The sequence below is a fragment of the Ascaphus truei genome, chromosome 4 (assembly GCF_040206685.1).
Source record: "Ascaphus truei isolate aAscTru1 chromosome 4, aAscTru1.hap1, whole genome shotgun sequence".
NCBI lineage: Eukaryota > Metazoa > Chordata > Amphibia > Anura > Ascaphidae > Ascaphus > Ascaphus truei.
Genome location: NC_134486.1, coordinates 24,903,103 through 24,919,866, shown reverse-complemented (window position 1 = coordinate 24,919,866; position 16,764 = coordinate 24,903,103). Strand labels below are relative to the sequence as shown.

Genomic DNA, 16,764 nt, shown 5'->3' with positions numbered 1-16,764 from the left:
CAGCTGTCAGCTCTCGTGCGCGATGTACTATGTTAATATTAAGTTTCTTTCTAAGGTCTCAGACATCACACAGTCCCTGTCGTGTAGAGGTACAGGATTGAGCTAGCATATGAAAGGTCCTGGGTTTGATTCCTGTATGATATGGCATAATTTATAAATTATATAAAATTAAAATAATAATTTATAAGTTATACAATATAATAATAATAAATTATTATTTTATTTTTATTATATTGTATAATGTGCGTTGTCTCATGTGATCCTCCTCTGTGACGCCGCACACGAGAGCTGACAGCTGCAGAGAGGAGAGCACGTGGACACAGCCCTATGAAGTGAGGAGAGAGCTGACAGCAAAGAGGAGCGAGATCTAGATGCCAGTAAGTCCTTGTACGCCGAAATTTTAACGCGATCCTGGTTATAACGCGGTCTCATTCTGTGTCCCCCAAGGACCACGTTAAAACGGAGTTCAGCCGTATCTCTCTCTCTCTCTCTATATATATATATATATATATATATATATATATACACACTGTATTTCTGTCTTGCAAAACTATGTTACCACCTTTATCTACTTGCCTAATGATTACATGAGCAAGATTCTTAAGTTCTTTCAATGCCATTTTCTCCCCCAATGAGAGGTTACTATTCGTATACTGTAGTTGCATGAATGGTTGTAGGTTGTCTGAGACATGTGAACGTGCTCACAAGTGGCATTTTTATTTGCTATTCATATAAGGTAACTTGACACATCATTTCTCAAAATCCTGTAATATAAGTGAATAAAATGCCTCCACAAAAATTCCTTTCGATTGATATGGGATGAAAAATGACTTAGGTCTAAAAGGTGAACGAATAACACCTGAAATACTATCAGTATTTCCCAAAAATGTATAAGAAGGGTTCATAATTGAATCTTTAACATCTGTTAAATTATTACTGAAATCAGATTCAGCTTGAAGGGCAGACAATGTCCAAACTCATTCTTGTTCTTGAGTACTAGGAAAGCGCTATATTTTATACCGCGTAGTTGGATGAGTGAGTAAACCTAATTCCTTCATAACATTCATAACACGGAATGAAACACGGGCAAAACAAAATTGGTAAACACCATCAATTTGTATATTTTATCATCAAATTGTCTTAGTATTCTCAAACTTCAGTTAAAAACAGTAAGTTGCCACTGACAGTCTAGGCAACGACAACAAAGTTATCCAGAAAGGTGGCTATTGCCTGTCACGGTGATCAAGCACTGTCTTGAAGTCAAACAAAAATGTAAATACTGAATGTCACTTCAACTCTTACATTATTGCCACTTGAAAATAAATCCGGTTAATATAATGTAGCCCATCTACCCCCCTCCCTCCCCCCCCCCCCCCGCTGGAGGGAGATTCTAGCTGCTACCTGGTGCATGGTGGTGCAGTGCATACCTGTTAGGTGAAACAGAAGGCCTGAGAACACCACAATGGTATAGGGAGGCATCAGGACAAGCATCAGGACAAACTCTCAGTGCCGTCAGCGCAGTGCCTCCAGCCAGTGAGGATCCTGGTGCAGCCAGGATGGTTCACACTGGCAACTCAAGTAGAGTTCCATTCGAGTAGCCACAGCAGATGTATTCAACTGGATCTTTATGTGTAGTATCATACAAATATGGCAGTCTCATTCCCTGGGGTAGTACACCCCAGGGCGTGAGGCCCTGCAAGTCCCTTCTCAGCTCCTTTACCCCCTGATGGGATAAAGGGTAAGTGCTTCCACTCCACATTGGGAGGGAAGAGATAGCTCCTGACTTCTGGGAGATTGTCAGATTTTGTACTCCAGGGAAAGGGCTTGTAACCCTGCCCCATAACAGGGCAGGTCCGATACTGACAGGCATCATTTCATGGCATGTGGCCTAGTCAGTATCGTCCCCAGGGATGACACTCTCTGGTTGTTGTTAAGCCCACCCCTGGATACAGCAATAGGGTATCCAGGCTGCAACAACAAGCTAGGCCTCCGTGAGAGAGCTTATCACCCACATTGCCTGTGTCTATCAGAACTTATACTGTTAGGGCCAAAGAAAAGATGATAACCAGGGCACTAGGCTACAATAATATCACAAACTGCAAAACACGTCCATGTAACAATCAAATGCACAACAAACTGTAGGAAAGTTGAAAAACAAAAAAACAAATAAAACGTATGATTCTCAACAAGGCCGTGATGTATGAAAAGTTATAATGACATTGTTGGTACCATGGAAAACCGATCAAAACCTATTGCGCAGTGAATAATTATCTCTGCCACCTGGATGCCAAAGTAAATCTACAGGTTGTTTACAGTTTGAAGTGGAGAACAAAGTGAGCTTTAAAAAGTGTATAGTACTGTTTAATAATAACAAATCATTACAAACCCCCATAGCATAGTACTGTTTAATAGTAACAATCATTACAAACTCCCCATAGCATAGTACTGTTTAATAGTAACAATAATTACAAACCCCCCACAGCATAGTACTGTGTAGTAGTAACAAATCATTACAAACCCCCCCATAGCATAGTACTGTGTAATAGTAACAAATCATTACAAACACAGTTAAGTTATCTGTGATGGATAAAATAAAGCAGTCACCCTTTTAAGAGAAGCATGGTGCCCTTTAGCATGTGTCCTTGGAGCTCCTCACCGCTCTCCCAGACCTCGTCTCCTCCCACCTGTTGTTACTTCTGTATTTCCTGTAGGAGACACGCTGGATTTCCAATTGGAATGTAAGATTACTGGGCTGGTTGAGTCTCTGCTTTACTGGATATGCAACTTGCAAACTTAAACCATACGCGTTTCGTGACTTTGTCACTTCATCAGGGTTTTTGATGAAATAATCACCAGGATCTGAGTCTTTTATAGTCCCAACAATTGGCCTAATTGTTCAATTGACCTGAGCATATGTTACTAATAATTGAACAACTGTTACATACGGGCGCATTAATAATAATAATATTTTTTTATTTATTTATCTTTTTTTTAAATTATTTTTCTTTTTTTGTCCGATATTTTGGCGTCCTATTATTTTTATTTTGCTTCGCACTGGGGAGCGGTCACACCCCCTGCAGCCCTTATAGCTACGCCACTGTTTACTTTATTATTTTATTTATCTTATTATTTTAAGTTTCGCCTAGAGCGCATGAAACCCTTACACTGGCCCTGGAAACACAGTATTAGAAAGTAGTTGGATTGTAGTGTGATCTTGCAAATATCCAAAGTCAGAGGTAAATGGAAAATAGTTGTTGATCAAATAGTGGAGACTTCTGGCATCTTTTTATAGGATGCACCAAATCCAAAAGGGGATCTGTAGAGAGAAATAAAAGCGCACGCTCCATTGTGTAATAAAGTTTAAAAAGGTTATTTAATACATCTAGAAGTGGAAAGATATGCACTCACAAGAGAGGATAGATATAAAACATTGAGAGATAAAATCTCATAATCACCACCTACAGTAGGAACCAGGAATCTTGGCATGGATGCCCAAATGTGTCCCAGAGATCAAAGCGTCTACGTGGACAATTACCAAATGCAAAGGAGCCTGCAAAAGGCTCACTGGCGGCAGGACAGAGTTGAGCAGAGCTGGACAGAGCAGGCAACGAACTTTCTTACCTGGTGTTCCATTCTGTGTCCGGCCGTATCTCTGCTTCTCCTGTCAAGGACTCAGTCTGGCTGCTGCCAGTGACCCTTTGCAGACGTCTTGATCTTTGGGACACGTTTGGACATTGTGCCAAGATTCCTGGTGCCTGAGGGGTGATTATTTTATCTCTCAATTCTTTACATCTGTCCTCTCTTGTGGGTGCATATCTAACCACTTCTAGATGTATTAAATAACCTTTTTAAATATTACACAATAGAGCGTGCATGTGTATATATATATATATATATATATATATATATATATACATACAGTCATGTGAAAAAGAAAGCACACCCTCTTTGAATTCCATGGTTTTACATATCAGGACATAATAACAATCATCTGTTCCTTAGCAGGTCTTAAAATTAGTTAAATACAACCTCAGATGAACAACAACACATGACATATTGCACCGTGTCATGATTTATTTAACAAAAATAAAGCCAAAATGGAGAAGCCATGTGTGAAAAACTAAGTACACCTTATGATTCAATAGCTTGTAGAACCACCTCTAGCAGCAATAACTTGAAGTAATCGTTTTCTGTATGACTTTATCAGTCTCTCACATTGTTGCAGAGAAATTTTGGCCCACTCTTCTTTACAACGTTGCTTCTGTTCATTGAGGTTTGCGGGCATTTGTTTATGCACAGCTCTCTTAAGGTCCCGCCACAGCATTTCAATCGGGTTGAGGTCTGGACTTTGACTGGGCTATTACAACACCTTGATTCTTTTCTTTTTCAGCCATTCTGTTGTAGATTTGCTGGTGTGCTTGGGATAATTGTCCTTTTGCATGACCCAATTTCGGCCAAGCTTTAGCTATCGGACAGATGGCCTCACATTTGACTCTAGAATACTTTGGTATACAGAGGAGTTCATGGTCGACTCAATGACGGCAAGGTTCCCAGATCCTGTCATCACCCCTCCACCACCGTGCTTGACAGTTGGTACGACGTGCTTGTGCTGATAGGATGTGTTTGGTTTTCGCCAAACGTGGCGTTGTGCATTATGGCCAAACATCTCCGCTTTGGTCTCGTCTGTCCAAAGGACATTGTTCCAGAAGTCTTGTGGTTTGTTCAGATGCAACTTTGCAAACCTAAGCCATGCTGCCATGTTCTTTTTAGAGAGAAGAGGCTTTCTCCTGGCAACCCTTCACAACAAACCATACTTGTTTAGTCTTTTTCTAATTGTATTGTCATGAACTTTAACATTTAACATGCTAACTGAGGCCTGTAGAGTCTGTGATGTAACTCTTGTTTTTTTTGCAATTTCGCTGAGCATTACATGGTCTGACCTTAGGGTGAATTTGCTGGGATGTCCACTCCTGGGAAGATTGGCAACTGTCTTGAATGATTTCCACTTTTGAATAATCTTTCTCACTGTAGAATGATGGACTTGTTTGGAAACTGCCTTATAACCCTTCCCAGATTGATGGGCAGCAACAATTGCTTCTCTAAGATCATTGCTAATGTCTTTCCTCCTTGACATTGTGTTAACACACACCTGAATGCTTCACACCAGCAAACTGCTAAAACTTCGGCTTTTATAGAGGTGGTCACACTTGCTGATGATCAGTTAATCAAGGGCATTTGATTAGCAGCACCTATCTGCTACTTACAGTAGCATCTTAATTCCTATGGAAGCAGTAAGGGTGTACTTAGTTTTTCACACATAGCTTTTCCATTTTGGCTTTATTTTTGTTAAATAAATCATGACACGTGTAATATGTCATGTGTTGTTGTTCATCTGAGGTTGTATTTACCTAATTTTTAGACCTGCTAAGGAACCAATGATTGTTGTTATTATGTCCTGATATGTAAAACCATGGCATTCATAGAGGGTGTACTTTCTTTTTCACATATATATATATATATATATATATATATATAACTACAACCTCAAATATAGGTTATCATGTGTTATATGGGAAAACAAACACTTTTATCAGCAATTTTGATGTCGGGTGCCAGTACAATGACTGCTTCGGTGATCACATATTACAATATACATTTAAAGTATATATAAGATACCGGATGGTGGTGATATTATCACAAATTGCCTAAATATCATTTTATTCTTGTGAGTGCGTTTCTTTCCCCCCCCCCCTTCCCTTCCCCTTTTAATATTAAATACACAGTTTTATGCTATGGGGCGTGCGCTCTCTCTCTTATCTTTTATATATATATATATATATATATATATATATATATATATATATATATATATATATATATATAAAGCAGAAAATGGCCGTGTTAGTCCAGTTGCGATAGTGCAGAATAAATGAGTTCTATATAAAGTATATATATTTTAAATGTATATTGTAATATGTGATTACTGAAGCAGTCATTGTACTGGCACTCGACACCAAAATTGCTGATAAAAGTGTTTGTTTTCCCATACAGTATAACACATGATAACCTATATTTTTACTCACTTTTCCCAGTTTCACTTATTTTTAGAATAAGGCATCCTTATAACCTTTATCTCTTTCTTAAATAATTGGTGACAGCTATTGCAGAATTTAGCTGACTCAGTGTTGTTCAGGTTCCCAGGCTTCGAGTATTAATATTATTCTAAGGAATTAAATCTATATACTGTATGCTGAAGCGGACGTTCTGACAAAAAATCCCAGTTGAATTTTATGGGGATTTCAAGACAAAAAAGGCCCTTTTAGCCACTTCGGTACATATAAAATAAGGCCTTAAATATAAGGCACAGTCAAAATAGAATCGCTGGTTATGTAACAATTTTTTTATGTTTGTGTCATAATTAAAGAGAAGTTTAAAAGCTTATATTATAAATGTGTTTCATCAACCTACTGCAACCAGGTAAAAATCCCATACTGTATCTGAAGGAGAACAGATGGTGCTGGTTGCAGGTGAGGTTACAGTAGGTCAGTAAAACCGAGAAAGAACAGCAGTAGCTGCAGCAATCAGAGCTCAGTTATAAATTAGCTCTTTAGTTTTAAGTTGTTAATTCATAGTGATGACAAAATTGGATGGAAAATACGGAAAATCGAACACTGAAGAGGATTACACATTAAAATAAGCAGTTCGAATTAAAAAGGGAAATGAATAATTTTCTTTCAAATATTTTGCTTTAATACTATTCTGGTTGGTTGCACAGTACATTGAACTCTCAAGAAGACCCCTATCTTCTTTCCTGGACAAATTCAGTACCACGTCTCATGTCAGACTTCACAAGTTCTGCTGTGAGTCTTCTTCATTGGGGTTGCACTCTAACAGAGCAAATGATGAAGTTCATGCACTGCACCTGCCAAGACTCTGGAAACATGAAAACCTCGTGTAACATAATGACTTTGGCTCCCTCTAAGCTTTTGACTACTGTTACCTTACTCTCCCTTCTTTACTTTGCCTCTCTCCATAGCTCCCACTTTCTCACCCAACCCCTCCTACCTCATTTACCCTTCTCTACTTACCTCTGCTTCATTTTGCAGCCATCAACTCCATATGCTTCTCAAATGACAACCCCATCGTCCAAAAGAATCTAGCAACTCCCTCTTCTATTCTCTCTTCCACTCCTTACTCCTACTCTACAGTATTATATCCCCTAATCCTGGTCCTATCCACATACCAATCCTTTCAGGTCCTATACCCTACCCCATAAGTCTCTTTTCACCATGATCTGCGAATCCCTCCAACCTTATCCCTATTTCCTTTCTCCCTTTCCTTTTCTTGTGCTCTATGGAATGCATGATCTGTCTGCAATAAACATACACCAATCTATAACTCTCTTAACCTCATAGTCATTACAGAAATCTGGATCACGTCATCAGACACCGCCTTCCCTGCTGCTCTCTCCTATTATGGTCTTTCCCTGAGCCACATTCACCAGACCTGGGAACATACAAGGTGGCAGCTTGGCATACTACTTTTTCCATGCTGCAACATTTCACATCATACACCCTTTTCCATCCCTCTCTTTATCATCCTTTGAAGCTCATGTTGTCCATCTCTTTTGTCCCCTCTTCCTCTGTTTTGCTGTCATCTATCACTTCCCCCGGGATCAACCACTAATTTTCTTGATAACGTTGCCACCTGATTCCCTCACTTCCTCTCTTCTGATACAAATACTCTCATTCTGGTTGACTAACATACCTATTGACAATGCCACTTTATCCTCCCAAATACTTTCATTAACCTCCTCTTTTGGTATCTCCCAGTGTACTTCTTCTCCAACTCACTCCAATGGACACTTCCTTGACCTGGTTTTCTCCCACTTCTGCTCAGTCTCTAACTCCTTCCCTCGTTCTGATCACCACCTCCTAAACTCTAGACTCACTCTACACTCTCTACAACATCTAATTCAAATTTTACACATCTTTACAACCTCGCCTCTCTCCAATCTCTACCCTTGCTTATCCTGACCTGGCAACCTCTCTATACAACTGTACACTTTCATCAGCCCCCGACAATTTATGCCAGAACCATAGCGCACAAACCATCAAAAGTGCTCACCCACTGCTGAACGTTACTGGAGGAAATTGCACTCCAAAACTGATTTCCTCAACTATAAATTCATACTTTAATCCTATAACCCTGCCCCTTCCCTTGCCAAACAAACCTACATTTCTCCCCTAATACTAATTCTGTCCTCTAATCCCGAATGCCTATTTTCCACCTTTAACCCACCTTTAACTCCCTTCTCTGCCCAACTACACCAGCACCACCTCCTACTTTCACAGCCCAAGACCTTGACAACTATTTCACAAATAATATCGAGACTATCAGATATTGTTGTCTGGCACCACTACATGCACCACCTACCTCCTTCCACACACATAAATCCACCAAAGAGGAGGTCTCTGCGCTCCTCTCATCCTTTCACACCATATTCCCTCACATCTTCGCTCACTCCCTGCCACACTAAGCACCACCCTAACTCACCTTTTTAACTGTTCTGTCACGTTCCCATCGTCCTTTAAACATGTACTTATCACACTCTTTTAACCCAGAGTCTCTCTCTCAAACTACCACCCTATATCTCTCCCCATTGCCTCCAATCTACAGTACTGTACTTGAGCGGCTTGTATACAATTGCTTCACTCCCTTTTTCTCGTCCGACTCAAAGGTTGCCTCTTTATGAGCTGACTTTCAACCTCTACAATCCACTGAGACACTACTTACAAAAGTTTCCAATAACCCACTCTCTGTTATGTTTAAGAGTAATTTCTCCTTACTAATTCTCCTGGATCTCTCTACTTCCTTCAGCACTGTTGATCACCCCATTCTCCTGCACACTTTTCACTCCATAGGCCTCCATGACGCCACCCTCTCCTCATTCACACCCCTACCTATTCATTCAACCACTCCTTCAGCGTTTCCTTCTATGGCATCTCTTCTACGTCACTACCACTTTCTGTTGGGGTCCTAAAGGGCTCTGTTCTTGACCCTCGGCATGTCTCACTCTATACCCTTCTGTTTGGGAACTAATACACTCTTAGCTTTCAATATCATTTGTATGCTGATGAGCCCCACATTTTCGTCTCCTCCCCTAACCTTTAACCCTTCTCTCTTATCCACTGTCACAAACCTTCTCTCTGCAATTTCCTCCTGGATGTCCTCACTGTCAATACTACCACAACCTCATCAACACTCCAAGCCCGCTGCCTAGGGATCATCTTTGACTCTGCCCTCTCCATCATTCCTCACATTCAATCCCTCACTGAGTCCCGCCATCTCCACCTCCAAAATATCTCACTTAAGATGCAAATAAAATCCTAATTCTCTCATTTTGTACCACCTTTACTACTGCAACCTTCTCCTAGTTGGCACCCCCCTTGTTTGCCTCTCCCCACTCCAATCCATCCAAAATGCTCTTGCTGCTCCACTATGCAACTCCCTACAATGGATTCCCATAACCTATAAAATTAAATAAAAAACTCTAGCTCTGACTTACAAAGCTACAGTACCCCCTTAGATCTCAACCCTCATCTCAAATACTCCCCTAAATGCCCTCTCCTGCTGCCAATTACATCTGCCTCTCCTCCTTTATTACATGTTCTCACTCCCGCCTACAAGATTATCCTGTGCTGGACCCACATTCTAGGATTCCCTACCACACAGCACCAGACTTTCCCAGCTTTCAGACTTTTAAAAGCTCCCTGAACTGTCCCCTTTATAAGGAATCCTATCTAGTATACTCCTAATATATACACACCCTAGCCTAATTGAGACCAGCTGTGCAGTTGGGCAAAACTCCACAATACCTGACACCCCCTGACATTCACACAGCCCAACTCTAAATGGACTATCTGTCAGCTGGACCAAACCCCATCCTGAGGCTACTCAGTCCCACAATTAATTTGTTTCAACTTCTCCCCTTACTCCCTCTACATTGTAAGCTCTCGTGAGTAGGGCCTCAGTTACTTTTTGGATCTGTTTGCGCTGGTTTGTCCTTATTGGGTATGTCATTCTGCTTATGTAATTTATATACTGTACTTCTGTTCCCCCATTATACCATGCTGCAAAATATGTTAGCGCTGTTTGAATAAATCACATGAATAATAAGGAGAGCTGAATGCAAGGGAGATGGAGAGGGGCAATATAAACAGACTATATCATGAAGGGTGATAATTGGGAGGGGCAGAGGAGCTATTGACAAAAGGAAGAGAGTGGATGTGTTTCTGCACTACTTGCTTCTCCTGTTTGTATACAGCCGTCCCGTTCAGCTATTTTTTCAGAAGTAGTAGTTAAGTTTTGAAGGCTCTTTACCTGTCTTTTAGTCCACTTTACGCTCCTCCCTCTCCTCTCTCAGCTCTGCTACAGACCCTGACAACCTGGTCAGGAACTACAACGCTGCCTTGTCCTCCTCTCTTGATCTACATGCCCCGCTTTCTCTCTGCCGCCCTCGCCCTTCTAACCCTAGACCGTGGCTAAATTCCCTCACGTGCATGCTGCGTTCCTCCACTCGTTCCTCTGAACACCCCTGGAGGACATTTCATACTCTCGCAGACTTCCTTCGCTACAAATTTATGCTATCCTGTTTCAACTCTGCCCTCTTGCAAGCTAAACAAGCCTACTTTTCTTCCCTAATCAACATGCACAAGTCTAACCCACGCCGACTGTTCTCTGTCTTTGATACTCTACTCAAACCACCCTCAGATGCCTCTCCTTCCTCCATCTCCGCTCAGAACTTTGCTGACTATTTTAAGGAAAAGGTGGAATCCAAACGTCAGAACATCCCCTCTGTTTCTTCCTCTCATCCTACACCTCTTCCTAACTCTCCTCCTGCCTTCCTTGACTCATTTTCCACTGTCTCAGAGGAGGATGTGTCGCTGTTGATCGCCTCTTCTCCCTCTACCACTTGCCCTCTTGACCCCATTCCCTCCCATCTCCTAAAACCTCTTGCTCCTACTATAATCCCTACGCTCACACACATTTTTAACTCCTCCCTCTGCTCTGGATCCTTTCAATCCTCCTTCAAACATGCAACAGTCATACCATTACTCAAAAACAGCAAGCTTGACCTGTCTTTTTAACTATCGACCTGTCTCCCTCCTGTCTTTTGCCTCTAAACTCCTTGAACGTCTTGTATTCTCTCGCTTGCTCCATTTTCTCAACACCTATTCTCTCTTAGACCCTCTACAATCTGGCTTCCGAACTGCTCACTCCACGGAAACAGCCCTCGCTAAAATAACTGATGACCTCCATGATGCCAAAGACAGAGGTTATTACACTCTGCTCATATTACTCGACCTCTCTGCAGCATTTGACACCGTGGACCACACTCTTCTCATTCATATTCTCCATACTCTTGGTATTCGGAACAAAGTTCTATCCTGGATCTCATCCTACCTCTCATATCGTACTTTCAGAGTCTCTTCTGCTAACTCCTCCTCCTCCTCTATTGATCTCTCTGTGGGGGTACCCAAGGGTCTTGGGACCTCTTCTCTTTTCTCTGTACAAACTCTCTCTAGGTGACCTAATAACATCTTTTGGGTTTAATTATCACCTCTATGCTGACGACACACAAATATACTTTTCAACACCCGACCTTACACCTGCTGTACAAATCAAAGTTTCTGAATGTCTCTCTGCTATATCATCCTGGATGGCCCTCCGACGCCTTAAACTCAACATGGCTGTAACAGAGCTCCTCATACTTCCTCCCAAACCTGGCCCTACTACCTCCTTCCACATTACTGTTGGAACTACGATCATTCACCTAGTAGCCCAAGCACGCTGCCTACGGGTCACACTCAACTCCTCTCTGTAAGGATCTGCGCTTACCCGCGTCCAGCGCATCCTTACCTTTTTCTCAGGCCATTCAGGCTCCCCGGCGGCATCCACCGCTCCTGGCTGCTTGCCCTGCCATTGGTTGGCGCCAGGCGCCTGACTCCGCCTCCGCTGGCGCGGCACACGCTCCTTGCATGTCGCCGCTCGGGTCCCGTCAGCTCCGCCTTCCCGCTTCTCCCTCCTGACCTGACCATTCCCCTGTCCGTCCCTCTGCTCCTCCCTTCATCTCTCTGCTCCTGGATCCTCCGGTGCACCTTCCCCATGCTCCGCCTCCTCGGACGTCATGCACATGCCCGGCACACCCCTTCCCCATCTGCCTTGCCTCTCAGGTCATCCTTCCCTTTCTGTCCCTTCCCTTGTCCGTCCCTCCGTTCCTCCCCTCACTCCCATTGGTTTCAAACTTCCTCACTCTGCTCTCGTATTAGGTTCCTCTTCAGGCCACTCCTCCGTCACTCACCTTTCTCTGATTTGTCCCAGCCTCGTATATAATCCCTCTTCTCCATTTCCTCTTTGCTCTGCATAGCTTCTGTACCTTGATGCTGTCTGCTGTTGCCTGGCCTCTCTTTGTCTTTTCAGTGCTGCTCCTCTCCCTGGAACCCTTGTTGACCTCCCTGGATTTGACCCTTGCTTTGAACTCTACTACGCTGCTCTCTGGAACCCTTTGGACCTTGCTTTGGACTTCTACGCTGCAAACCTCTACAACCCTTGGACACGGCACACAGACAAACTACTACGCTGCTCTCTCCACTCCACGACCCAGACTTACGGACAATCGATTACGCTGCCCTCTCCAATCCACGACCCTTGGCATACGAACTTAACCCTTCTACGCCGCAGCTGTCAAGTACGGCATCATTTACATTCTTGTTACCCGGACCACCTACGCTACTACCACACTCCGGCCGTGCCCCTGTTTGCTGCTAGGTGTGTGGTTTTACCCTTTCCACCTCAGTCCCGGGGTCTCGTCTGGCTTGTGGGCAGGCTGTGCATTACACTCTCTCACATTCGCCCCTCACATTCAAAACATTTCTAAAACGTGTCGCTTTTTCCTCCGCAATTTAACAAAGATACGCCCTTTCCTCTGTTGCCCGACTGCTAAAACTCTGACTCAGGCCCTCATTCTCTCCCGTCTTGATTACTGTAACCTCCTGCTGTCCGGCCTTCCTGCCTCTCACCTGTCTCCCCTACAATCTATCCTAAACGCTGCTGCCAGAATAACTCTACTCTTTCCTAGATCTGTCTCAGCATCTCCCCCCATGAAATCCCTCTCCTGGCTTCCGATCAAACCCCGCATCTCACACTCCATTCTTCTCCTCACTTTTAAAGCTTTACACTCTTCTGCCCCTCCTTACATCTCAGCCCTAATTTCTTGTTATGCACCATCCAGACTCTTGCGTTCTTCTCAAGGATGTCTTCTTTCTACCCCCTTTGTATCTAAAGCCCTCTCCCGCCTTAAACCTTTTTCACTGACTGCCCCACACCTCTGGAATGCCCTTCCCCTCAGTACCCGACTAGCACCCTCTCTATCCACCTTTAAGACCCACCTTAAGACACACTTGCTTAAAGAAGCATATGAATAGCACTGTGGATATTCTGAACACATGATACATAAAGCTTGGCCCCCTGCAGACGCACTTACCAGAACTCCCTCCTACTGTCTCTGTACGTTCTCCCTACCTACCAACTAGACTGTAAGCTCCTCGTGTAGGGACTTCCTTAATGTTACTTTTATGTCTAAAGCACTTATTCCCAGGATCTGTTATTTATATTATCTGTTATTTATTTGATTACCACATGTATTACTACTGTGAAGCGCTATGTACATTAATGGCACTATATAAATAAAGACATACAATACAATACAAGGCTCCTCATCGGTTTTCTGATTGGGTTACTTACGCTTCCTTTTCTCAGGAGACTTAGCTATGTTACTAATGCCATTGATCTGATTTTTCCTTGTACTGTACTACTTCTTGGCCATGTGGGGCTATTATCCCAAGCCTGAAAACATTTATAAAATTAAATAAAGCTGCTAATATATTTCATATTAAGTTTTAGAAATATTAAATTGCCATAAACTGAGAATTAATTGCTACGGGTTCTTTATAATGGCTGGCTCCTTATTTCCTAAGAGTAAGCAGCCACCATCCCGCATTGTAGTGAACTCAGTTCATTAAAAAGTATAGCGTTTTACCATAGCCTTGATCATTACCGAGTTAAACAACATTTGGGTCTAATATTTTTTAATTAGTTGCACTCACCATGTTTCTGACATATGCTCATAAAGTAGTAATTACAATTTAGATGCAATTGGGTTAATAGCATGAAATAAGACAGATATGAATCATTAATCATTCCATTTTCAGACTGGTTATTACTGCGTGAAAGGGTTTGATTTCAGGCATAGTGTTGATGGATATGGGGTTAAAAGCTGAGAGCAATAATGGCAAAAAAGGCACATTTAGAGGTAATGGATTACAATGCATTGTTCTGTTCTAATATTATCAGGCTGAACTCTTTGACATATTGTGGAAGCTAAAACATTTAATAACTATAGCTTAGGGCAGGGGGCGCAAACTTTTTTCCCTGCGCCTCCCTGCCAGCGGTCACCTCACCCCTGCCCCCCCCCCCCCACTCACCGCCACTTACCTCGGCTCCGGCTCCAGCGTCATGACGTTACGTTGCCATAGCAACGTGACGTCACATGACCTCGCTGTGTCATTTGACGCTGCGTTGCTATGGCAGCGCGTGTGGAGCCAAGGTAAGTAAAGGTTTACAGAGGCCCTGCACTTAATTTAAGTGCCTTCGGGAAGTGCCCGGGGCCTCTGTAAACCGCGCGCCCACCCAAGTCTTTGCCTGGCTGCTGGTTGTCTCGTTGCAGCCAGTCCCTGGCTCTCCCCAGCTGCGGGCCTGCCTCTACCTCACTCTCTCTGCCTCTCTTTGACCTCGGTGCACGCCGGGCCTCTCTGACGTTGACGCGTGCCAGAAACTTGGCTTAGCTTCTGGCGCGCACCAGCATGAGAGAGGGCCCCGGCGCGGAACAGGAAGGGAAGCCTGCATCTGGGGAGAGCCGGGGCCAGGCGGCAACGACAGGACTGGCAGCCGGGAAAAGAGATCGGGCCCAGCTGCGCTGTCTGGCCGCCGGGCCCAGCTTTCCCCAGCTGCGAGCTTACCTCACTGTCCCGTGCAGGGCATCTCTGACGTTGGCGCGCGGGACAGTAAGGGAGAGAAGCCGACACATCGTGAGAGAGAGGGAAGCCCAACAGGAGGCACGCAGCAGCTGGGGGAGAGCTGGGGCACCAGAGGCCTGAGACCATCCCCAAGGTAAGTGCGTTTTGTATGTATTTGGGAGTGCGGGGGATTTTTTATTAATTTGGAGGGTTTGTGTATGTATTTTATGGGTGGGGGGTTTATATGTATTTGGGGTGTAGGTTATTTTTGTAAGTTATGGGGGTGTTTTTTTTTATGTATTTGGGGAGTTTGTATGTATTTGGGGAAGTTGCATGTATTTGAGGGGGTTGTATGTATTTGGGGGGTGGGGTGGTTTGTTTGTATTTAGGGTTTCTTTTTGTATGTATTTGGGGGTGCAGGGGTATGTGTGTATTTGGGGGGTTGAGTGGTTGTATGTTTTGGGGGGGTTGTATTTGTGGGAGTGGAGTTTTTTGTAAATATATATATATATTTTTTGGGGGGGCTGGGTAATTATTGTGGGGGGATTGTGTGTGTGTGGCCGGGTAGGGAGGGAATGAGTGTGTGGAGTGTGGAGTGGGGATTGAGTGAGAAGGGGTAATTGGAGCTGGGAAAGTGAGGAGAGTGGGAGTTTAAGAGAGGGAGTGAGGAAGAGAGGGGGTACGCGTGAGATCTGGTGAGAGAAATACATGGAAAGAGGGGGGAAAATAAAGGTGGCTCGCCAGGTGTGAAATTGGGGAGCTCGCAAGATCTCTGACACAGGGGGAGGGGGGGGGGCATGTCAAAACTCTAGTCCTGGTTCCCGGGAAATATGCCAGCGGTCCAGATCATGGCAATTCTTCTATGCCCTAATACCCCAACCCCCCAGTGTAGATTATACCTATTGGGCTTTATTTATCATTTTAAGACTCTTGCCTGCACCTTCTCCTTTTCAGACTGTTCTGTCCTTCCTCTATGCATTTGCTTTTTGAAAAGAATCACATCCCTTCTTCTCCTCCCTTCTCAGAAAGTAGTAACCTCTTGGAGGGCAGTAGGGTTGTCTCTGTATTGGAAACCCCCTTAATCTCCCTCGCCAGCTAGCGATGTGGCTTGTGTGATTGCCCTTTATTTAATGGCAACAACACAAAAAAGATGCACAATTCAAAAGTAATGCTATTGTGTTGAACTCATCACTTTCTGTACAAAATGTTGTAGAAATCACATGAACCAGACCAATCAAACCTTCATCAGAGTTTGTGTGATGGTGCCGTACGCTGAGACGTAATTGGCAAAGTATTAACTTGGGTGACTACAAAAAAAAACAGTGATTTGTTGTAATGTTTCAAATGATGCTTTATTCTCAGACGTTGGGTTCATATACTGTATGCTATTATAAAATAATTAGTCAAACCTACACACTTGCAAGTGTATTGTACACATACTCTGTACCTTATACACAGATACTGCTTTTGTTTGTAGAGCTACAACATAATATATATGTATATATATATATATATATATATATATATATATATATATATATATATATATATATTAAATATGTGCATCATATATTATATATGTGACATGCATTTATTTAATAAGATGTGCTGCTTCTCGTGTTTCAGCACATCTTTGGATACAATGCACCGGGAAATAATGCTATAAATTGAATCATTGTTTACAATT

At 43.1% G+C, this 16,764-nt stretch overlaps 1 protein-coding gene across 1 annotated transcript in view; it reads left to right on the top strand.

Annotated features, from left to right (window-relative positions):
* The window catches only part of ALK (ALK receptor tyrosine kinase), a 797,030-nt gene that overhangs the window by 254,569 nt on the left and 525,697 nt on the right, over positions 1–16,764 (top strand). The window lies entirely within an intron of this gene.